The 25,247-nt window shown below is 43.5% G+C and overlaps 1 long non-coding RNA gene across 1 annotated transcript in view; it reads left to right on the top strand.

Moving 5' to 3' along the window:
• LOC138848806 (uncharacterized) overlaps positions 1 to 25,247 on the top strand; it is an 87,089-nt gene that overhangs the window by 38,353 nt on the left and 23,489 nt on the right. Inside the window, exon 2 of the long non-coding RNA XR_011386901.1 lies at positions 24,398 to 24,607. This is a non-coding gene — a long non-coding RNA (uncharacterized lncRNA). The remainder of the gene's footprint in view (positions 1 to 24,397; positions 24,608 to 25,247) is intronic.

Below are 25,247 nucleotides of genomic sequence, written 5' to 3'. Positions count from 1 at the left end.
TGGAAATAATGACAGAATTCACTTTTCAGTTTTGCACAATAGAACTACTAGTCCTTTTACACTCCTTATTGATCCACAGCACAAATTAGAATTGCATCCAACTTCACTGAAGCTCTGCAAAATTAGTACCCATTTCTCTTTTCCAATTAGACCAGGCCAGCCGTGCCCCTTGCAAAGCTCTTCTGCATGTAGGAACTTGGAATCTCATGCTGTTGGCCAGGAGGACAGCACTGTGTGCCAATGTCTATCCATCCTGTGGCCACCAAGGGTTCAGGAAGCCTGTGTCTTAGCTTGTTTTAATGTTTAAGGAAAGGGGGTTTATTTGGCTGGAAAGCACCACAGCACCAGCTTCTGTGTCTGGCAAAGGTCACCTTGCTGAAGACGTAGGAAGGGCAACCACTTAATGCAGAAGGGGCCAAGCACTTGCGGTTGGAGGACTCAGTTCATAACAACCCTGCACTGTTGAGATCTCACCCAGCACTGAGAGAACTACATTAATTCCTTCCAAGAGTGGTGTCCCAAAGACTTAACCACCTTCCACCAGGCCCCACTCCTAAAGACCCACTATCTCTCAACACTGTCTCACAAAGGACCAAGAATTCAGCACATGAATCACTGGGGAATGCACTCTGATCATATCCAAACCACAACAGCCATGTATGTGCTTATAGAGGTCACGTGGGTGAGTCTTGAGGGGATAAAAGCAGACACTATTTTTTTTTTTTTATTATTTTTGAGCGGTAGAGAGAAAGAGAGGGAAGGCTCCCATTCAGTGACTCAATCCCCAAATATCCCTGTGGACTGAAACCACGAGCTGGGGGCTGGGAACTCAATCCAAGTCTCCCATGTGGTTGGCAGAAGTTCAATTACTTGAATCATCACCACTGCATCCTGGCGTCTGCAGTGCCACGAAGCTGGAGTCAAGAGCCCAGACAAATATGGGACGCATGTATTCCAACATGAGATGCAGGTCCTAACAGGCATCTTAACTGCTCTCCCGAACACCAGCCCCGACAGGCAGGTTACAGATCAGGGTTATTTGGCTCTGATCTTTTAATAGATGTAACAATTGCCGAGTGGCCATATTTGTGTTTTGCTATGAGGACCAGCTGTTGTTATCTAGCTGTCTAAAATTGTTTTTTTTTTTTTTTGTAAAGATTTACTTATGTATTCAAAAGGCAGAATTACAGAGAGAATGAGAGAGAAAGAGAGATCTTTCATCTGCTGGTTCACTCCCCCAATTGACTGATTGGCTGGGGTTGGGCCAGGCTGAATCCAGAGCCATGAATTTCTTTTGGGTCTGTCACATGGGTGCAGGGACCCAAAGACTTGAACTCTCTTCCTCTGCTTTCCCAGGCATATTAGCAATGAGTTGGATCAGAAGTGGAGCAGCCAGGACTTGGACCGGAGCCCATGTGGGATGCCTGGTTTAACCTGCAGTGCCACGCCACAATGCTGGCCCCTAGATGTCTGAAATTCAAAGACAAGTATTTGTAGATTCTAAAATGATTTATGCCATTCAGTCTCTGCTTCTTGAAAAGCTTCAACATCAGATATTATGAAAAATGGGTCCAAGAAGACCCACAAGAAACTTGCCTCTCCCCAAGTTCACAGCTTCAAAAGGGAGAGAGATCTATACCCTGGGTCATCTCTAACCTGTGATTGACAAGGGCTAGTGGTGACAGCCACAGCCAAGGGCCCTGCAGCAGAGGAGAGGCTGAAAGAACAAGCAATCCACTCTGCTGTGGGAAGGCATTGGGACTTTATAAAGGAGGTGTTTTAACCGTCTCTCAAATGGTGGTGGAAGGGAAGTACTCACAAAAACCCAAATACATGCACCTGAAACTGAGTCCTGAAGCCCCGGGGACGTGGCAGTAACACTTGCGTCTGTAGAAGAAATGTACATTTGGGCACAGGAACACAATTGATGTCGGACTGCTTATTAATAATTTTCATTATTAATAAACCTGTGTGCTCTTGCCATTTATTCCGAGAAGAATTCTGAATACTGGCTCAAATAGACCAGACAACATGGTAAGTTTTTAAGGATTTTATTCAGTGAGAAAAATGTGCAGGAGAGCAAGGGCTTTATTTAGGGGGAGAATGAGAAGTCTAGAAGCTATGTTGGGTCCATACCAGGCAGAGAGCAGGCCAGGAGCGAGCCACGTGGAGCAAGCATATTTTTATGAACAGCCACAGGTAGCTTAGTGCAAGAGAGTGGTGGCCAAAAGGCTGCGCCCCGAAGGCACAGGCAACAAAGAGGGGCCTACCATGTTTCAGGCCTTATATTTACTCCCAAAGAGGGAGTGGTTCCGTGGTCATATTTGGCAGGTGGGTGTACAGGTGGGGTCAGGTATGGACATGAGATCACAGGGGGGTGTGGTCTCCCAGCTCACAAACCTAATTGATTTTATCCTACCCGCCTGCCTGCATCTCAATGACTTCATGTCTCGGCATTATGAATTTCTAGTAAGTTTTGCCTTTGTAAATTTAAATATATGTAACTGTATGTCCTGTTAAAGTCTATCACCAAATAATGCAGATTGATTTACTAAAGTGTAGATGGTGGGTTTCACATTCTTTAGCTGGTAAATATCAAGGCAGTTGTTAAAAATGCCAGTGCAGACACATTTGCCTTTGGGTTTGGTAAGGAAATATAAAGTGTAGATTTTCTGTAAGGAAATAAGAGGAGAGACTGCTGGGTAGGTTGCACTTCAACCTGTCCCTGTCTGACAGAGAGCCATACAAAACTTCCCTTCTCAGGCTTTGGAACTCACATGTCCTCAGATGAATACAAACAAGGGACAAAGACCCTTTTGTGTCAAGCCCCTACAAATGTGGAATCAGTTACCAGTGAATTTAAGAACAATTGGAAGCTTTTCCTGTTTTTAAGATGGAACTGAAACAATACCTCCTGATGACTAGAAAGTTGTCCTAATTGTTTTAATTGATGTTATTCTTGTGTTATCTCGGTTTATTGTGTATTTATATGCGTTTGCTTATCGCAGGTCATGCTTGAAAATGGGCTTTCAGTTCCATTTACATAGCCGGTTAACAAATCAATCACGGCAGGGATGTATATTTCTCAGCCCCACTTGTTTATATCAGATGGGGCTGCCATATGTAGTCTCTATACATTTCATGCCCACATGTTTGTATCACACAGATAATCCATCTGAGATTGATTTCAACCTTACTTTTAAGTCTGCAGAACTCACAGAGCAAATATGCCTCTTGAAACACAAGCTCAAGTTGTTATTTTGCCACAGAAGAACAAAAAGAGCTAATGTGTGTTTTTTTTAACTCTTTGTTAGGGATCTATTTTAAGTAATGTTCCTGTGGCTTGTTGCTAGAATTTGATGGAGAAAGAAAGTTGCCATCAGAACACTGCAGTTCTCCAATTTCACACCAGGCTTTCTCTTCTCACCCCCTACCACTCCCCCTACCAGTACTAAAAGCAAAAAAGATGGTATGAACAAAAGCCACAAAGACAATCACTTGAGAAGAAACGGATTCTAACATCAAGCATTTATATCACGGCTGATGGAGAAATGGCATGTTCAATTTACACTCTATTTATAAATGATAAACATCTACACACACATTCCTACCTGTCTTTCATATCCCCGTGTCCAAAACACAGCAAATAAAGCAGCAAATATTCAAGGAGACATAGGGGAGAGAGTGTGTCATTGTTTCATCTCTTCCATTTACAAACTTACAAGCCACAAATACACAACAGGGAAAAATGTGTTTTCCTCAAAGTTTCATAATGCTGTTGTGTTAATTCATTCATAATCACAGCCAGGCAGCCCCTCTTGCTACAAATCACCACCTTGGCAGCTCACATAGGGGCATTCACCTGGCAGGACACAAACTTGATATACAAATACAGACTTCAGAGATCTGGTATCTCTGCACCCTAAATTATTTCATCAATCAAAATGCAAAAGTACTTCCCATGTATGCAGCATTTAGACTCTCAGAAGGAAAAAAATATGTGCAAAGAACAAAGTCTCTCCTCTACGGGATGGACCTGTAGAAGTTGCCTGGGTCTTCCATTTTGCTTAATAAATACCCAAATCCAAGTGTTACCCAGGGAGGTGGTTTGTAAGCAAATCTTCTGGGGGATGAGGGGAATTGCAGTGTGCGAAATCATATGAAAAAACCTGAAAAAAAGCTATTAGGGTCCATTGTGTCATTCCAGCTGCTACACAGACATACTTAGTCCATGTGTCAAAAATGCTTACTAAGTTTTTCTCTTAGAGGAAAATAAGCCATAAGTACACAATAGCCTTTGTCTCTTTCAAAGCTGGATAATGCAAGGCGCTGCACATCTGGAATGAAGGTACCCCCCCCCCAGTTCTGCACCTCCAGCTCCATCTTGGGTTACATGTGGCTCACCCTGAAAGCTCTGCTCTGGGTGCCACCCAGATAACTGGCAGGGGCCACACTCTGAAGTCCTGTATCAGACAGCCAGGCAGATGCTGATTAAGGTACACCCCAGCATCAAGTGCCTTGAGAATGTCCCCCATTTCTTCTCACAAGCATTCCTTCTCAGGGCTGTCTGGAATCATGTGTCATTCAACTTCACAGATTAGAGGGTCATGGATGAGCCCAAAGGTTCCAGAGTGGTGCGAATGTTTCAGTCATGGTTGTAGGTGTTGATGAGGACAACTGTGTCCCCAGGACCCAGGATGGGAACTGAATGTGCTGAGGGTGATGCTGGTAGATGGAATGGGTCCATTTGCTTGGGGTGTTGACAAATAAACAGCCTCAAGTAGGAGCTGCTCCCACGAAAGGTTTATCCACTTGTGACACATGGGGAGACAATTGAAAGGTAGAATTCTTTAAGCAAACTGCCTCCCAGAGAAGCACTTTGCTAGGGCTTTTCTACAAAGAGTTAAGGGATTGTCCATGATGCTCAGTCCTTGTTTGTGGTGGTCTGACTACCTCCGAGTACAAAGTTGCAATAGAAGATTTTCTAGAATGTCCCCTAAAAAGCAAGCTCAAGAGAATCAACGTTCAGACACTCTGTCTGTGTTCCAGTTGACCACCTTTGGCCGAAATCCCACTAGTTCTTGAGCACTAAGGAAGAAGGGTCATTTTTTTCATAACCACTTCCTGCTGAACAGGGGTGCCCGCATCCCTGAGACTAGAGGAGTGAAAATCCTGCAAGATTAAGAGAACTTTAGGGTCACCAGGATCAGCCTTCAAGGTTATCAGCAACACAGCAGGGCATTTGAAAGCAACCACTGAGGCTACTGTTAGGGCCAGATTTTGTTTTTAGTCTTTCCAGATGAAAGGGGTCTCAAGGCAGCATATCCTTGCCATCTTATCCCCTAAGCCCTGGAACACCACTGCCACCATCTTTGAAATAAAAGCTGACCATCGTCACTTTTAAGAGTCGTAGACATTCCAAATCTTGGAACTTTTATTAATCTCCTCTGGGCATGATACCCTTTCTCCATACTGCTGTGGCTGGTATAGGTACAGGAAGTTTGGGCTGCCTATTATTTTTAAGGCAGCAGGTGCTTTGTTTAGCTATCTGGTTCTTCATTTCTGAGTCTGCAGGCAATTAGACATTGCTGCCTGGCCATACTAGGTGGAATCATGTGAGTGCTTGCTAACAGCCCAGCCTCATTCCTGTGTATTCACACTTTGGCTGTTTCATCTACCACCTACCCCCAGGAGACAGTGGCAGGCTGAGGCTTCTAAAGGGGCAAGGAGGGTTTCCTCAGGGGCTGTCCGCTTGGCAGCAAGAGCAGCTACGGTATTCCCTCTTGTTACTGCAGAATTGCCCTTGTGATGTCCTCTGCAGTGCACAACAGCTATTTCTTTATGTTTCTCTACGGCCTGAAGCAGCCTGAGAATTCCTTTACCATAATTAATTTCTTTGTAGTTAGCATTTAGGAGCCTTCTTTCCAGATGGCCCCGAGAGGATGGGCCACTGAGAAGACACTGATGGAGTCACCACAGTTGTTAAGTTCTTTCCTGTTCCCAGCTCCAGAGCGCTTGGCAGGGCTGCTGTTTTGTCCTTTTGTACGTATGTCTCCAGAGAGAGACTCAACTTCAGCAGTTCCAGGTAAAGGCACAATTGCAATTGCATATCCTGCCCTGCCATGACTATTTCCTATAACACCACTACTATCTGCAAACTGTATTTCTTAACATTAAGGCATAGATTCACTTCTTTTTTTTTTTTTTTTTTTTTTTTTTTTTTGACAGGCAGACTGGACAGTGAGAGAGAGACAGAGAGAAAGGTCTTCCTTTGCCGTTGGTTCACCCTCCAATGGCCGCCACGGCCAGGACTAGAACCCAGTGTGCCAGCGCCGCAAGGCGGAAGATTAGCCTAGTGAGCCGCGGCGCCGGCCTAAATTCACTTCTGAGATTTTTCCTCTTCAGGTTTGTCACTCAGAGAGCTCATGTGCTGGGGATCCTGAGACGCTGGTGCTGAGTGGGCAGGGTTCAGAGTCTGGCAGAGTTTTCAGAGAAAACAGCATTAAAGCTTGATACTGCGCCCTCCAGCCACCAGTCAACCCATGCTGCGCTTTTGTTGCCAGAACCTTTGCTACCCAGTGTGGGGTCCACACAGGGCTTGTCCACACTTAACTGTGCTGCATCCCAGGATCCTGCATCTAACTGTTTAGATAAATAAGACATCACTCATTTTAGTGACCCCCAACCTGGGGTCAGGATCTCCACCACGACTCCTTGTATTCCAAGTATATATAGGACAAAGAGATTTTCTGGATCAGGCAGTCCTGAGACAGTCTAAAAGGCTGGACACATCGTTCATCCAATTAAACAGGTCAGTTTTGTTTCCCAGCCCAAAGTTGGGTATCCAAATGCAACAGAAGCCAGCCATTTCCAGGATTCCCTGTAATTGTTTTCTGGTCCTTGGCAGAGCCAAGTTACAAATTGCCAATTCGTGGTCTTGGAGTAGACTCTGCTTTTCTGGGATATTTTCTTTTGATACTTTATATCTTCTCCCTGCCAGATAATTCAGGGTTTGAATGGTGTTTTTATCAGACGCTTCCTCTGAGGGACTGGTTTCCCAGTCAAAGGCAAATAGCTTTGAGACTCAGGGTCCAAAGAATGTAAAAGAATATTTGTTTCTCTCGGGAAAATGGTGAACAGAGCCTAGGGGTTGGGTGCTCTGGGATGCATGTCCTAAGCTGCTTCGTTCATGGCCTCCCAAGCCCTATATAAATCTGTTTTCATCATACCTGGGCTTTTTAACTGATAGTAAAGAGATGTTATGAGGAGACCTACAGGGCTTGGTTAATCTTGAATGAAGGGACTATGTTTAAGACTGGCAAGATTTCAGCTTCCAGTTTCAGTAGATATTGCTTGGCCCGGGACCAGCAATGAGTCTGTTGTAGTATCATTTTTAAAGATTACGTGTCGACAGCCTATCCCATCTAACCATGGGCACATACCCCTGGGTTAGCCTAGGCTAAAATACCTTCTAGAATGGTTTCATGATTCCTAAATACTTCATGGAAGAAAACCAAGAATTCTACTCCTTGGCTCTTTGAGAATTCCGCTTCTGCTTGGTCTTGGCTTACATGCATTGTAGAGCCTAGATTATCTGGAAGATCCACTCCTAAGGGTGGGATGGGGCATTCCCAAAGATATAGGGACAAGTGAATAAGGACTTCAAAACCTATTTCACAAGTAAATGGCTTCAGAAATCCTTTCTTTTCCCTGATATTCATTTTATATCATAATCTCTTTTAGTAAAACAGCCCCCCCCTTTTTTTTGATAGGCAGAGTTAGAGAGAGAGACAGAGAGAAAGGTCTTCCTTTTTCCATTGGTTCACCCCCCAAATGGCCGCTATGGCCGGCACGCTGTGCCGATCTGAAGCCAGGAGCCAGGTGCTTCCTTGTGGTCTCCCATGCGGGTGCAGGGCCCAAGCACTTGGGCATCCTCCACTGCCTTCCTGGGCCACAGCAGAGAGCTGGACTGGAAGAGCAGCAACCGGGACAGAACCGGCACCCCAACCGGGACTAGAACCCTGGGTGCCAGCGCCACAGGTGGAGGATTAGCCTAGTGAGCCGCAGCGCCGGCCTAGAAGAAAGGCTTCCCTGACCAGGAATCGAACCTGGGCAGCGGCAGTGAGAGCGCCGAATCCTAACCACTAACCCTTTTTAATAGTCAACATAGACTTTGTTGTTCCAATGTCAACAAAAATTCAACTTCTGTCCTTTATACTTCAAATATGACTCATGGAGCCTCAGGAGAGAGCTGAGGTTTATCATGAAGCACCAGACATGGAGCCCCTGTCATTCTCAATCTTCTTCTGCTGTTGACCGGGAATGAAAGGAATCAGATTTTCCCTGAGTCCCCTTCTCCAGGGGCAGCTTGACCACTCCTACTCCCACCAGCCCTCCTGTGGGCAGTGTGCACACTGGTTAGTCCTTAACCTAGCTGGTAACCCATTGGTGGTTCCACTTTGGGAACAGAGTTGCTCATCCACCATGGCTTCCCTCATCCTCCTGGGTTACCAGCAGCAGACTGGAAAGCAACAGCCAACAAAGCTGTCTTTTCCCCTTTTCATCATATTCTGCCATGTCTCAGTTGCTAACAATCTTAATGATAATCTCCACCAACTGAAGGGAATTGGTCCATCTCCAGATGCCAGGAGCACTCTGTGGTTGAAGCAGGTATTCAGAATCATGCAACTTTCCTGGGATTCAGGGTCCCAAGAAACATCCTGTCTGCAACACTCACTAGGAGGGCAAAGGGATTTTCTTCTGATTCTTGATATGTCTTTCACAGCTGATTACAAAAGAATGTCACCTGGTGTTTTGTTTGTCTGTCATTGGTGCATATCCAAACATCTTCCAGTGCCATTGAATATACTCTAAGGAGGACTCAGTGGTGGGTTATTGATACACTCTTTGGCTTACCAATAGCACCAGTATCTCTCCCAGTAGAATTCCTCTCTTCTAGGAAGTTTGAATAATTAAGCAAAACTTGGGGCAGGCGCTGTTGCTCAGCGGGTTAAAGCCCTGGCCTAAGGCGCCAGCATCCCATGTGGGCGCTGGTTCTAGTCCTTGTTGCTCCTCTTCTGGTCCAGCTCTCTGCTATGGCCTAGGAAAGCAGTAGAAGATGGCCCAAGTCCTTGGGCTCCTGCACCCACGTGGGAGACCTGGAGAAGCTCCTGGCTCCTGGCTTCAGATTGGTGCAGCTCCAGCTGTTGCATCCATCTGGGGAGTGAACCAGTGGATGGAAAACCTCTCTCTCTTTCTCTACCTCTCTATGTAACTGTCTTTCAAATAAATAAAATAAATCTTAAAAAAATAATTAGGCAAAACTCAAATCATCTAAAAGATGAAATTATCCTTTTCTACTTGCTTCACATAGATTTCCATGACTGGATATAAAAAGCACCGCATCTGTGGGATGGGGAACACTAACCCAGACCAACAGACAAACTTGGCTCAGGAATTCCTCTGACCATTCATTTCGCAGTCCTCAAGATCCCAGGGCAAAACCTGGCACTTGCATTCTGGTGTCCCCCGATGGCTGTCCCTCTCCAGTTCCTAATTCTTTCCTGGTAGTGTACCTTCTGTCTTGGCTTTCACATTTAGCAACTGTAAGACACTTATTAGAGTAAGTTGCCTCTAAGTTCCACAAGAACCTACTGGAGATAAACAGGGTCCAGGGGGCAACTTTACCCTTTGGGATCTTCAGGTCAGGAACTCGGGATCGCTAGGCACCAAGCAAAATCTTCCTTGCCAATGGAACAGTAACCGCGCACTACAGCAGGTGAGCTCCGGAGGTGCTGCCTCTGCCACTTGCCTCATTCTCAGTTCTTGAGCACCCCAGTCCTAGGCAACATGTAGCACCAGCTCGGTTTGCCAATTGTGTTAGCAGAAACAATGAGTTGGACACCTAGGGTGTCACCGGAAAATTAGCCACAACAATACAAAAGTTGCACTTTGTAAATTCACATTTATTCAGTAATAAAAAGAATAAAAAATAGGCAGAACCAAAAAAATATATTGCACAGAGGAAAGCTTTATTTTCCTGTGACAAGTTAAGGGGACAATGGGAAGGTAAAATTCCCTAAAATAACTGCCTTCTGGAGAAGAAATTCACCTGCACTTTTATAGCAAATGTTAAGGACGTGTCCCGGATGTCGGCTCCTTACTGGTGAATGAATCTGACCCTCTCTGACTACAATGTTGTAAGATAAGTGTTCCTAGAAAATCCTTGAAAGACAAGCTCAAGAGAGTATGTACTTACAAACCATTCAGGTTCTCTGTCTTTGCCTGTGATCCAGGGCCCCTTTTTGCCTAAATCCTATACTCTTGGTTGCCATGTGACATTATTTCCAGATAAATAACCAGAGCAAGGGGAAGACTACCAAAGCCATACAGGAAATACATGGAGATGGAAGAACACTCAGGGACACTATGGTGCAAATGGGACTGGAGGCACAAGGCTGTTATTTGTAGAAAATCGCATATTTCACAGACCAGAAACAAGGCAAGTGCCCAGGTCTTCTAACTCAGCCCATGCTTTATATCCTGTATCTTGTTTTCTGTTGTTAAAACAAAATATCTGAGACTGGGTAATTTATAAAGAAAGGAAGTTGACCTGGGCTCATGGTTCTGGAGCTCAGTGAATAGAAGAGCATGGCTCTGGCATCTTCTTAGCTTCAGGTGAAAGCCTTGTGCTGCTTCAGTTTATGTAGGGAATGTGGAAGCGCAACAGCCTGGGCTGAAGAAAGAATAGAGAAAGGGGTCTGAATGCTGTGTAACAACCCACCCTCACCTCCAGATGGGGGATTACATCAATTCCTCTTAATATCCTCACCAGCTCTCAATAACTATAGCACTGGGCACCAACCCTGAATATGAGTTGTGCTGAGGACAAACCATATTAAAAATACAGCCCCTGAGTCCCCCTTAGGGTATATTCAATGGCATTGGAAGATGTTTGGATATGCACCAATGACAGACAAACAAAACACCAGGTGACATTCTTTTGTAATCAGCTGTGAAAGACATATCAAGAATCAGAAGAACATCCCTTCGCCCTCCTAGTGAGTGTTGCAGACAGGATGTTTCTTGGGACCCTGAATCCCAGGAAAGTTGCATGATTCTAAATACCTGCTTCAACCTCAGAGTGCTCCTGACATCTAGAGATGGACCAAATTAAAAATACATGCTGCGGTCAGCGCCACAGCTCACTAGGCTAATCCTCTGCCTAGCGGCGCCGGCACACTGGGTTCTAGTCCCAGTTGTGGCACCGGATTCTGTCCCGGTTGCCCCTCTTCCAGGCCAGCTCTCTGCTGTGGCCCGGGAGTGCAGTGGAGGATGGCCCAGGTGCTTGGGCCCTGCACCCCATGGGAGACCAGGATGGGTGCCTGGCTCCTGCCATCGGATCAGCGCGGTGTGCTGGCTGCGGCGGCCATTGGAGGGTGAACCAACGGCTAAAGGAAGACCTTTCTCTCAGTCTCTCTCACTGTCCACTCTACCTGTCAAAAAAATAAATAAATAAATAAATAAAAATAAAAATACATGCTGCAATCCCCTGCCACTTGCACATACATAATTCCTCTATAAAATTTTTTAGATGAGGTTCCAGAAAGAAAAATAATTCCATAAATTAAATTAGATCTTAATATATGTGGGGATAAATTTATTATTTCCATCAAAAGTCTTCAAGCAGGTAGATTTTGGCCTAGCAGTTGAAATGCTGGTCAAGATGTCTGGGTTCAAATCTAGCTCCACTTCTGACTCCAGCTTCCTGCTAATGCAGACCCTTAGAGCCAGCAGTTACGGCTGAAGTGATTGAGTTCCTGTCACCCATGTGCAAGATTTGGATTGAGTTCTTGGCACCCAGCTTCAGACCCAAACAGGGGCTATTGTGGATATCTGGGGAGTGAGTCAGTGGATGGGAGTACATGCTTCCTCACTTTGCCTCTCAAAAAAAGTCTCTTAAAACAGATTTATCAGTTGAAAGACATATAAAAGATTCCTTACCTGTGACTTGAAACTTTTTTTAATTTTAAGCTTATCCCATAGTAATAGTTCAAAACAGAGTTGAAACTACCCATGTCCTGCACAAAGTGTTTTTGGGGAGTCCTGAATGAGCCCCCTCCTTTTTTGTACCTACTGTAGTTCAAATCACATCACAATAATATTTCTTATGATATGTGTCCCATTCAAATATCAAATTATTCTACTGTGGGCCTATGGTTGTCACCTAAAGTTATGTATTTCTAATCATTTGTCTGCTAGAATTCTTTGAATTCAGGGAATCGATTTTGTTAGTGGAACAGAAGTATAGCATTGCAAATGAGAAATGCCAACCTCAGAGTTTCACTGTGCGAATTTATTGCTAGTGCAGAAGTGGGTATTGGCATAGAGGATCAGTAGTTATAAATGAAAGCTTGTCTTTAAACAATCATTTGGAAATTCAGAATTATTTCGAAATATGTTGTTTTCACAAAGATGTCCTGGTAAGAGTGATGTAGTGTAACATTAACGTACTTTTATTTCTTTATGAATGACTCCAATTTACTTAGTTTAAATGAACAATTGGCAGTTGAAAGAGTCTGGGATAAATATAAATACATGAAAACCATAGGGATCCCTAAAACCACTTCACTGCTTTCACAATAAACAAGATATAGCATATATTAAAAATCAAGATTATGGGATGTTAAAAGAACGTTTTGTAGCACCAGAGAATTTCAAGAGAAGTTAAGTTTGTAATGGGAACTAACCAGGGCTGCTGGCTTCTTGAATGGAGTAGGTGAAGTGTTGCAGAAGTAATATGCATCGCTTCCAGTGGAAGGAACTAAATGAGTCATTATGAAGACACTCATTACTGGCTGTTTCACTTAATGGCTCCATGAAAAGATGTATCAAGGGCTACAAACTTTGTGACCAATGAGAGAGTGGAGAAATAATGAGGTAAACTTGCCCAATCTTTAGACAGATAAAATTCCAATAAGCCACAGTAGGGGGTGAGTGTTTGGGGTTGTATGTTCCTTGGTTCCAGGTGCCAGGGGTTTTCTAAAGCCTGATTGAAACCAGGAAATGAGAGGGGGGGGGGGGAGAGAGAGAGAGAGAGAGAGAGAGAGAGAGAAACAGGAACAAATCTACCAGTGATACAATTTTATTCCTTATAGAAAGCATGTTTCAACGTTCTTGTCACATACTTGTTTAGACATTATTGAGTGTTATGTTTCTGTAAAACATTTCAAAGGTTGATGGAAGTTGTACATTTTACGAATTATGAAATGGTACACTGTGCACTCTCTAATAACAGATGTAATAAATGTATTTTGACGTTTATTTAAGAACAGTGTTCCCACATTTGACACAATAATGTAAAGATGTACAATAAGAAACCTTTAGAACATCTATATCTTTCTTCATACACATAGATCCCCAAGTCAATTATTTAAATGGGAAAAAGAGGATTAAATGACACATTGAGCCATATATATCAGTGAGACTTGATTTAAAAACTCCAAACCCTTCTCAATTAACATCACATTCATTTCAACCTCAGCCATCCCTCGGGGAGATGACCCCACATAAGCGTTCCTCCTCTTCTCTAACTTCTGATAGTGTTAAAGCTCATCCTGATATTTAACCTAAATCTGCCCTACTGCAGGGTAAGCCTATTACTTCTTGTTTTGTCCCCATTGACTAATGAGAATAATTGGTCCCCATCCTCTGTATAATATCCCTTTATGTAGGAGTAAAATAGTTATTATGTCTCCCTCAGGTCTTCTTTTCTGTAGATTGAATGTGTCCAGTTCTCTTAACCTTTTCTCATGGGTCACATTTTCTAAACCTTTTATCACTTCTGATGCTCCCTTCAGAACTCCCTCTAATTTGTTCGTCTGTGAAAGGCGGCCTGCCCCAAACCAAGGCTCCGAATGGAACCCGTCCAGTCCAAGGCAAGCTGAATAATTGCCTGGCTGGCTTTCAGTGTGAGCACCCCTTAACATCCACCGCTGTAGTCCAGCTTTTCTTGGCAGACGATCCTATTTGCTGGCATTTTATTATGCTCTCCACTCCAACCGTCCACCTGGAGAGGGGAATTAATTGCCTTTTCTCTGAGCAATCGAAGGCCTCTGCTCAACAGGGATGTACTTGTTGGAATCTTTTCACTAACTCGTCCTTATTTTGATAGCAGGCGTCTTCAAAGAAATTCCTGCATTGAGTACAAACCGTTTGTTTTTTTCAAATTTTCTTAGTAAAGCCAATCCACCTGATATACCTTTAAAACAATGAGTCGTTTTAGGTTCACAGCAAAATTGAGCAGAAGATATGAAGATTTCCCATAGACCAGCTGCCATCACCCAGAGTCCCCTGCCACCCCCAATCATTAACCCTCTGCCCAGAATAGTACAGTTGTTACAACATCATTGTCACCCACAGTCTGCAGTTGACATTAGAGCTTATGCTTGGTGTTGTATACATAGGGGCATTCAAAAAGTTGTGGAAAATGGGTATTCTCTTATAATTCCATTAGTCTGTGAACTTCTTTAAGCATCCTTGTATTCAATGAGTTTTGGCAAATGTATAAGAGCATTTGTTCCCCTGATAAAATCATACTGAATAGTTTCACTGACCAAAACTCCCATTAATTCTCCCTTCCTCCTGGCACCCACTGATCACTTCACTGCATTCATAGTTTTGCCTTCTCCAAGGTGTCATAGAGTTGGAATTATAAAGGATGTAGCCTTTTCCGCATAATGCCTTTTTTAATTCTCAAGAAAAAAGTTCTTGATTGTGGTGTCACTATTTACAGAGAGTGGATATTTATATATGGGCTGCTTAGAAATATGGAAAACCAGAAAACTGCCAGTTTCTTCTGAGTTTTTTTTTTCTTTTTTTGACAGGCAGGAGTGGACAGTGAGAGAGAGAGACAGAGAGAAAGGTCTTCCTTTTTGCCGTTGGTTCACCCTCCAATGGCCGCCGCGGCCGGCGCGCTGCAACCAGCGCACTGCGCCGATCCAATGGCAGGAGCCAGGTACTTATCCTGGTCTCCCATGGGGTGCAGGGCCCAAGCACCTGGGCCATCCTCCACTGCACTCCCGGGCCACAGCAGAGAGCTGGCCTGGAAGAGGGGCCAACCGGGACAGAATCCGGCGCCCCGACTGGGACTAGAACCCGGTGTGCTGGCGCCGCAAGGCAGAGGATTAGCCTAGTGAGCCGCGGTGCCGGCCAGTTTCTTCTGAGTTCTATCATCAATCATTTCAGCTCTAAGTTTCTGTGTGGGAACTCTACTTCAGTGTCTCCCCAAGTGCTTCCACAATGTAATACTCATTCATTTTTTTTAAGTTATTTTTTTTTAATTTTTTTGACAGGCAGAGTGGACAGAGAGAGAGAGAGAGAAAGGTCTTCCTTTGCCATTGGTTCACCCTCCAGTGGCCGCCGCGGCCAGTGCGCTGTAGCCGGCGTGCCGCACTGATCCGATGGCAGGAGCCAGGTGCTTCTCCTGGTCTCCCACAGGGTGCAGGTTCCAAGCACTTGAGCCATCCTCCATTGCACTCCCTGGCCACGGCAGAGAGCTGGCCTAGAAGAGGGGCAACCGGGACAGAATCCGGCGCCCCGTCCAGGACTAGAACCCGGTGTGCCGGTGCCGCAAGGCGGAGGATTAGCCTAGTGAGCCATGGTGCTGGCTAATACTCATTCATTTTAATGCTTAATAATTCTATTCTAAAGTCTCATAAAGTAGTAGATCCTCCATCATCAACCACAGCTTCCAAATGTTCTGAACTTTTTAAGAACCACAAATTCAGCAACAATGTATCTCTTATTTTTTACATAAAATAAGATGTGAAACTTCCTTTAAAATTATAAAGAATTATAATCCCCCCCCCCAAAATAAAACAAGTGTCAGGACCTCCCAGCAGAGAACCCAGACAACTGATCGGATCCACCGTGAAATTCTGACCCAAAGAATCTGTGCACATCATAACATGATCTGAGATGCTTGCTACATAGTTGTAGATAATTGAAAAATTTACTGGACAGTTCTGAAGAGTTTTAATCTAGACAAGACGAAGAGATGTTGAAATTGGGAGTTCTGTATTTCCTGGCGAAGTGGTACAGGTTTTTCCAGCAATGATACATAACATCAACCAGAAGGGCAAGGCAAACTGCTCTATATACAAAGGAGGTATCTGTGAAACTGTTGCAAGATCTGTGACCAAACAAAAACACCAAGCAAAGTTCAGCACCCTAACATACACTATTTAACGTCAATTTTATTCCCTTTAAATGGTCAGCACTTACTTACTTCAATACAACTTAAGTATACATCTCCTTTCCTAAAAGCTTCCTTCCAGGTTTTTAAAAGTTAGTAATTTGTTACAGCATTTCTCACTCTTCAAAGACACACACATTCAGAGGATCATGTTCATCTGAAATACCATTATATATATGTATATATATATTTCCCTACAAATCACGTATGCTGACACATTGCAACCAGTGTGCAAGCAAAATTCACATTTAAGTGAAGAGAATACTGACTCTCCGTTGCCACATTCTGTCTCTGAAAGCTGCCCTTGTTTTACTCCTTTCTACTACTGTGTAAAACAGGATGAAAAGTTGGCGGGTTGTGTGCCAAGATATTATTCATTAGCAAGAGGACTTTCTGCATGTCCGTCCTCTCTCCTTCCTGGAGATGCTGCGAGCCAGGTGGTCATTACCCCTCAGCGGAGATGCCAGGAGACAGCGCCTGACTCACTTTTTCTCATCACACCAGGTGATTCATCAGAATAGTTCCTCTCCTTCCTTTCCTTTAAAAAGGAAAAATCAGATACAAAGGCAGTCAAAGAGCAAAAGAGCTTTTCCTTCCTCTGTCTGGCTTATGTATAGTGAAGTTTTGGTTTTCTAAGCAAAGGAATCTCTTTTCTTTCTCTTTGCAGAGGGTCTTGTTCAGCGTGCCGGTGTAAGTGAGCTAAATGCCAAGTGAGCACCCTGCTGTGTGTGGTCGCCCACCTGCCACCCCTCCTCTGGTCACGGAGATTCGAGCTATTTAATTTTGGAAATGACATTTCTGCACAGTTCTTCCGAGATAGCAATTTATGTCAATCATCCGGAAACTCCTTCTGCCAATGTCAATGTGAATGGACTTGAATCTCCTATTGACTCGGGGGTGAGAGGGCTATCTGTTTGACTCCTCTGAGCGGTGCCTTTCATATCAGACAGAAAAGTTTGCCTCCCAAGGAATTGTCCTTGTGATCTCAAACCTAATCTGACCTTCCTTTTATAGTCTCAGGGAGAAAGGGGAACACTGCAGTTTTTACTGCCACGAAGCAGCACATCTTAGCCTCTTAGCCTCTTTCTATACTCTTATTCCGGAGAAACCCTGTTGTACCCGTGGGAGTCGATGGAGATGACAGCACCCAGATTTAGGAATGGCAAGGCACAGTGGCCTTCCAAGAGGGAGAGTGAAAACAAACTTGCAAGACAGTTTTTCATAGGAGTTTTCTAAAAGCAAAAATCCAAAATCACTCAGGGGACAGGCATTTGGTCAGCAATAGCTAAGACACTGTTTGGTTTGCTCTGGTCGCATATCAGTATGGCTGAATTCAAGTCCTGGCCCTGTTTCCCATTCTAGCTTTTTGCCAACGTGCATCCTAGGAGGCAGCATGTGATGGCTCAAGTTCTTGGGTCCCTGTCACCCATGTGAGATCCAGAGGGTGTTCTGGCCTCCTAGCGTTGACTGGACCAAGCTCTGATGGGCACAGGCATTTGTAGAGTGAATGGCATATTTCTCTCTGTGTGGTCTGTATTTGTCTCTGTCTGCCTATTATTTAATATAGATTAAATAATTAGAAATCCCTATGCGGATACAAATAAAAAACCTTGACCTTATCAATATCATTGTGAGTGCTGAGAAAGGGCATATGATAGCAGGGCTGAAGGAAGATTATATCTACACTCCTGCCTCCCAGCCCCCAAATGCATAGTTGGGATTCTTCCATGTGTCACTCAGACAAATCAAACATCCATATCTGAAGGACACAAGCACACTAACAATAGGTGTATTACTAAGAAAAGAAGCAATTTGGACAATGTTGACATTCCTTCACTCCATTCAAATATGTAAGTGATCTGAATATTTTTATTTTACAGAGTTGATGAATTCCACTTCAAAGCAGGATGAAGAGTTATTGTCATCTAGAAGGAGGTGTGTTAAGAGAGGTGCATGGCAGAAGGGAGCCTTGTAGGCCTGTGCCTCTCCTTCCCCACTCCCTAGGGGCAGGCAAAGATTCCTGGGCTAGCTGCCTCCAGCCACCCCTCTGGGGCAGATGCTCCTGAGAGCAGTGGTCAGCCTTCTCTCTACGACCCTGCCAGCTCCTGCCTCATGAAAGAAGCAGGTGCTGCTTGTCTAGTAACAGGACCCAAACTGCTCCGAAGGAAAGTCCCATTTTCCTAGGCTTGGGCCACAGCCCAGCCAATCAACAGCCCTGTCTGAGGCTGTTCACACCTGGGGCTCACCCAGGGCATAGCCAAGGTCCCTAGTCTCTTCCACACACCAGGGAGTTTCTCTCTCAGGTGGGTTGTCTACTATCCATACCACTTGGAGGTCTCTAGATTTGAGAGGCAGCAGTCACCATCCAGTGTTTGCTAGGACAGGCATACTTCAAAAGGTTCATGGAAGATGGAATTAAAAAATTGATCCTGGTGCAAAATGACTTTTGAATCCATGCATAAGAGAGATCTTCAAAAATTCATGGAGGGGAAGGTGTTTAGCCTGATGATTAAGATGTCAGGGTCCCACATCAGAGTATGGAGATTTAGTATCTGTTTCCAGCTCATGCCTGCAGGTTTCTGTTAATGCCTACCCTGGGATGCAGCAGCAATGGGTCACATAGCTGTGTCCTTGCCACCCACCATGTGGCAGACCTTGATTGAGATCCCAGCTCCTGACTAAATGAATAACATTTTTAAAAAAGGTTGATTTATTTTGAAAGTCAGAGTTCCAGACAAAGAGGGCAAGACAGGGAGATAGATTTTTGCATCTTTGCTCACTCCACAGAGAGCCACAATGGCCGGTGCTGGGCCAGGCCAAAGCCAGGAGCCAGGAACTCCATTGGGGTCTCCCACATGGGTATCAGGGGCCCAAATACTCGGGCCATCCTCCTCCACTTTCCTAGGTCATGAGCAGGGAGATGAACTGAAACTGGAGCAGCCAGGGCTCAAAATGGTGCCAATATGGCATGCCAGCATCTCAAATGACAGCTTTCCCAGCTATACCACAATGCTGGCCCCCAAAAACCATTTTTTTGAAAATTCATGGAAAATGTGTATTATGAAAAAACTGAATATGGCTTTTAAAAATCTTTTAATTTCACTTTTCTACAAACTGTTGAAGTATCCTCATGTTTGTCAGACTGGTAAAGCCAATAAATAAATAAATTAGTATTTTAATTCCTATTTGTCTCCCATACCATGAGGTATGGGTAAATGATAGCATTCTATCAACAAAAATCACATTTTCTCCCCAGCAGGGGCTATGAAGTAACATCTGGTATGTATGTTCACGTGTAAGCACAAAACACTTCTAGACTCATGGCCAAGGCTTTGGCAGTACCCATTTTCCTCAAATAACTTTTTTTTTATCTCTCCTCCCAAAAAGAAGATTCTGATATCCAAATCTTCATAAATCTCATTTCTTTGAGGCCATTTTAAATTGCTTGTTACTTTCCAAGGAATCACTGAATGTGTTTTTAATGCAAAGTTCATTGTTCAGTCTTTGATTTTCCAGTTAAAATTTGATTTAGAAGTTTCATGGTGGCCAAGAAAAGCCCTGTCTTCCCCTCCCCAGTTTAGTATCTAATAAGGAATCAGACACAGGAGACAAAAATGTTAGTGGAAATATCAACTATGTCAACCTAACTGATTTGAGAAGTGATTTAGGTACATCAGTATCCCGTACAAGTGAAGCTTATCCCTGTGAGCAGGTGAAAAAGCTCCAGCAGGTGCACTCAAGGGTCCAAAGGGAGCAGGTTGTGTGCAGCCTGACCGAGTCCATTCACCCTCCCAAACTCACTGCTCACATCAGCCACTCCTAACCAGCCAGCAAGAGTTCAGAAGGCACAGAAGACCACTGGAAGGGTTTCGCTTGAATACTCTCAGTTCTGCAGAAAATGAAACAAAGCATTCCTTCTGTCCAAGGAAATACTGGAATTAGACAATCAGTTTCCTATCTTTGCTAGCCTCTGAACATTTGTGCCCCCTAACATTCCTGTGTTGATGTCCTCACCCCCAGGGTGATCCTATCTGAAGGTAGGGCCTTTGGCAGGTGATTAAGTCATGAGGTCATGCATGGGGTTAGTGTCCTTATGAAAGAAGCTCCAGAGAGCTCACTCACCCCTTTCACCAGGAAAGGACACAGCAAGAAGGCGTCACCTATAACCAGGAAGCAGCCCTCACCAGATGTTGAATCTGCCTGCAGCACCTTGATCTTAACTTTCCCAGTCTCCAAAATTCTAAGAAATTCCTGTTTTTGCTAACCACCCGGTCTGTGGTATTCTGTCACAGCATGCCATCCGACCTAAGACATTCTGAAAACTGGAACCTTTCTCCAAGATCACTCTGAAATAAAATAAAAATGAAACCACACAGTGATGTACTGATCACCATTTTTGCCGTGCCGTAAACCCTCTGAGTGTGACTTCTAAGGTTGTTAGCATTATTTGTCCATATGAAGGGTTCCAAAGTACTCCATTTTAAATAAAATAGTAAAATAAACAGCTGATTAGAAAGACTCTGCAGTTCTCTAACAACAGCAGTTGAGGAAGTGTTGACGAGAGGTGTAGGCACAGAAACTTTCCACACCATCAGTCCCTGACCCTTACGTATTAGATTCATTACTTCCACGGATCACTAAAATCAAAATAACGGCCGGCGCCTCGGCTCACTAGGCTAATCCTCCGCCTAGCGGCGCCAGCACACCAGGTTCTAGTCCCGGTTGGGGCACCGGATTCTGTCCCGGTTGCCCCTCTTCCAGGCCAGCTCTCTGCTGTGGCCAGGGAGTGCAGTGGGCCCTGCACCCCATGGAAGACCAGGAAAAGCACCTGGCTCCTGGCTCCTGCCATCGGATCAGCACGGTGCAATGGCCGCAGCGCGCTGGCCGCGGCGGCCATTGGAGGGTGAACCAACGGCAAAGGAAGACCTTTCTCTCTGTCTCTCTCTCTCACTGTACACTCTGCCTGCCAAAAAAAATAAATAAATAAATCAAAATAACAACAACAAGTGGCGGGCATTTGGATCATCGGTTAAGACACTGTTTGTGATACCCACATCTCAAATTGGAAGTTTCTGTTTGAGTCTTGGCACTAATCCCAATGTCAATTTCCTACTAAAGCACACCCTGGGAGGTAGCAGGTGATGGCTCAAATACTTAGGTCCCTGCCACCAACTTGGGAAACCTGGATTGAGTTCCAAGATCCTGGTTGTTGAGGGCATTTGGAGAGTGTAGTGAATTCATTTGAGAGACACAGAGAAAAATTTAAATAAATTAAAAAAAAATTTTTAAAAAGCAGTGTTTTCAGTCGCATCCATTTTGTTTTGAAAGACAGGATTTCATTCTTTTTTACAGTTGAATAGCATTCTGTAGTATATATACCACATTTTTTATCCAGTCATCTGATGATGGATATCTGGGTTGATTCCATATCTTAGCTATTGTGAATTGAGCTGCAATAAACATGAGAGTATAGATAACTCTTTCATACGCTGATTTCATTTCCCTTGAATACATTCCTAGGAGCTAGGAGCGGGATGGCTGGGTCATATGCTAGATCTACTTTCAGATTTCTCAGGCATCTCCATACTGTCTTTCTAAGTGGCTGTACTAGTTTACATTTCCACCAACAGTGGTTTAGGATAATATTTCCCTCACATCCTAGCAATTATTGGTTTTTGATTTCTGTGTGATAGCCATCAAATTGGTGTGAGGTGAAACTTCATTGTGGTTTTGATTTTTCTTTCCCTTATGGCTAATGATCCTGAGCATTTTCTCATGTGTTTGTTGACCATTTGAATTTCCTCTTTTGACAAATGTCTGTTCAAGTAATTTGCTCATTTCTTAACTGGATTGTTTTGTTGTTGTTGAGTCTCTTGAGCTCTTTAGATTCGAGACATTAATCTTTTTTTAAAATATTTTCCTGTAATTTTTAAAATTTTTTTATTTTATTTAAGATGTATAAATTTCATGTATTTCATATATATATATAGATTTAGGAACATAATGATACTTTCCACCCTTTATAAGTTGCATAATGTGCAAATATTTTCTCCCATTCTGTTGTATATTCATTTTATTGAGTGTCTCCTTTGCAGTGCAAAAGCTTCTTAGATTGAGATAATTCCAACTGTCTATCTTTGTTGTAATTTCTTAGGCTTCTGGGTTTGTTTTTTTTTTTTTTTTTCAGAAAGTCTTGCCTATTCCAATGTCTTGCAGAATTCCTCCAATGGTCTCATCTAGTAATTTGATGATATCAAGTTATAGCTTTAAATCCTTGACCCATTTTGAGTTGATCTTTGTGTAGGATGTGAGGTAGGGGTCTTGTTTCATACTCTGCATGTGGAGATCCAATTTTCTCAGCAGCATTTGTTGAAGAGACTGTCCTCTCTCCAGGGATTGGTTTTAGCTCCTTTGTCAAAGACTGGATATACCTCTAAGAAAGGGAAGAACCCCCAAACTCTGAAAATACTCTCTAGACAGCTGCCCTGCAGTCAGGCATCATCATGTTGTGCCTGCTCTCTCTACATGCCTTATAAGACATTGCCAGGGTAAACTGCTTGAACATCAGATGCACCCACACTCATCTTTGGTGCAAATTGTTTGTTTGTTTTTTTTTTTTTAAGATTTATTTATTTATTTTAAAGTCAGAGTTACAGAGAGAAAGAGAGGGAGAGAGAGGGAGAGAGAGAGAGAGAGTGAAAATCTGCTTCTCACTGGTTTACTCCCCCAATGATCACAACAGCCAGGGCTGGCTCAGCCTGAAAACAGGAGCCTAGAGCTGGATGCAGAGAAAACATTTGATAAAATACAACATTCTTTCATGACAAAAAAAAAAACCTTAAAGTATATTGAGTATACAAGGAACATTCCTCAACATAATCAAGGCAATATATGACAAACCCACAGCCAGTGTCATACTGAATGGGGAAAGTTGAAAACATTTCCACTAAGATCCAGAACCAGACAAGAATGCCCAGTTTCACAATTACTATTCAATAATGTTCAGACAGTTTTGGCCAGAGCCATTAGGCATGAAAAAGAAATCAAAGTGAGAAAAATTGGAAAAGAGGAAGTCAAACTATCCTTGTTTGCAGATGACATGATTCTCAATAGGGTAACCAAAAGACTCCACTAAGAGACTATTGGAACTCATAAAAGAGCTTGGTAAAGTTGCAAGATATAAAATCAATGCACAAAAATCAATAGCCTTTGTATACACAGACAATGCTATGGCTGAGAAAGAACTTGTAAGATAAGTTCCATTCACAATAGCTACAAAAACTTTAAATACCTGAAATAAATTTAACCAAGAGAGTAAAAGATCTCTACAATGAAAATTACAAAACATTGAAGAAAGAAATATGACACAACAAAATGGATAAATCTTCCATTTTTATGGATTGAAAGAATTAATATCATCAAAATGGCCATACTACTGAAAGCAATTTACAAATTCAATGTTATCCCAATCAAAATACCAATAACATTCTTTTCAGATATAGAAAAAATGATGCTAAAAATCATATGGAAACACAGGAGACCCTGAATAGCTGACATAATCTTAAACAATAAAAACAAACTTGGAGGCATCACAATACCAGATTTCAAGATATACTACAGGCAGTTGTCATCAAAACATCCTGGTACAGGCACAAAAACAGACGTGTAGAGTCATGGAGCAGATCAGAAACTCTAGAATTTGATCCACGCATCTTCAACCTACTAATATTTGACAAAGGAGCTAAAATCAACACTTTTAAACTGGTTAAAGTTGTCCTAGTGAACTGCACTCTAACAAAAGAGGATACGAGTCATTACAGATGGTTACTGATTTACAATGGTTGGACTTACAGTCTTACCATTCATCAGTGGTAGGAAAGCCATAGGCACTTTGTTGAAACTATACTTGGAATAGTGAATTTGGATGTTTTCCTGGGCTGGCACTGTGCATTCCGGTCCTCTCTCATGGTAGTCGGCAGCAGCAGCCCCAGCTGTCTGTCAGCCCCATGGTCATGCTCACGGTCACAAGGGAAACAACTCATCCTCTACATTGAGCATGCTACTCAGCTAGGATGTGCTGTAGGGTAGATGTATTGAGTACATTTTTAAAATTATGTATTCATTTACTTATTTCTTTGATAGATAAACAGAATGAGAGACAGAGAATGAGGTCCCATCTGCTGTTTCACTTGCAAAATACCCTCAAGGACCAGGCTGACAGGGAAGGTGAGAACTCAATCCAGGTCTTACATGGATGGGAGGAACCCTATCACATGAGCCATCACTGCTGTCTGCCAGCACCTACGTTAGCAGGAAGCTGAAATGAGGATCTGAGCTGAGCATCAAATCCAGGTACTCTAATACGGAACATGGGCGTCTTAACCAGCAGCCTAACCGCTAAGCTGAGCTTCTGCTGAATGCATATTTAACTTTGAATATTTTCAACAAATGACGAGTTTGATAAAACATAACACCATCACAAGTTGAGCACCTGTACAATCAAATAAAGTTTAAAGTGGTATAAATCATACAAAAATTCTTGGCCGGCACCGCGGCTCACTAGGCTAATCCTCCGCCTTGCAGCGCCGGCACACCGGGTTCTAGTCCCGGTCGGGGCACCGGATTCTGTCCCGGTTGCCCCTCTTCCAGGCCAGCTCTCTGCTGTGGCCAGGGAGTGCAGTGGAGGATGGCCCAAGTGCTTGGGCCCTGCACCTCATGGGAGACCAGGAGAAGCACCTGGCTCCTGCCATCGGATCAGCATGGTGTGCTGGCCGCAGCGTGCTGGCCGTGGCAGCCATTGGAGGGTGAACCAACGGCAAAGGAAGACCTTTCTCTTTGTCTCTCTCTCTCACTGTCCACTCTGCCTGTCAAAAAAAAAAATTCTTAGAAGCTGGTAAACAAGAATAATAATGCTTATAAAACAAATTGAGGGAGCAAACTTGTAGTCACTTCAGTCCTCTAGAATAACTTTCATTTGGTTAGAAACTCCTGA

This window comes from Oryctolagus cuniculus, chromosome 2 (assembly GCF_964237555.1).
Source record: "Oryctolagus cuniculus chromosome 2, mOryCun1.1, whole genome shotgun sequence".
NCBI classification, from domain to species: domain Eukaryota; kingdom Metazoa; phylum Chordata; class Mammalia; order Lagomorpha; family Leporidae; genus Oryctolagus; species Oryctolagus cuniculus.
Note: the sequence above shows the minus strand (reverse complement) of the source record. Positions and strands in the feature narration are given on the sequence as shown.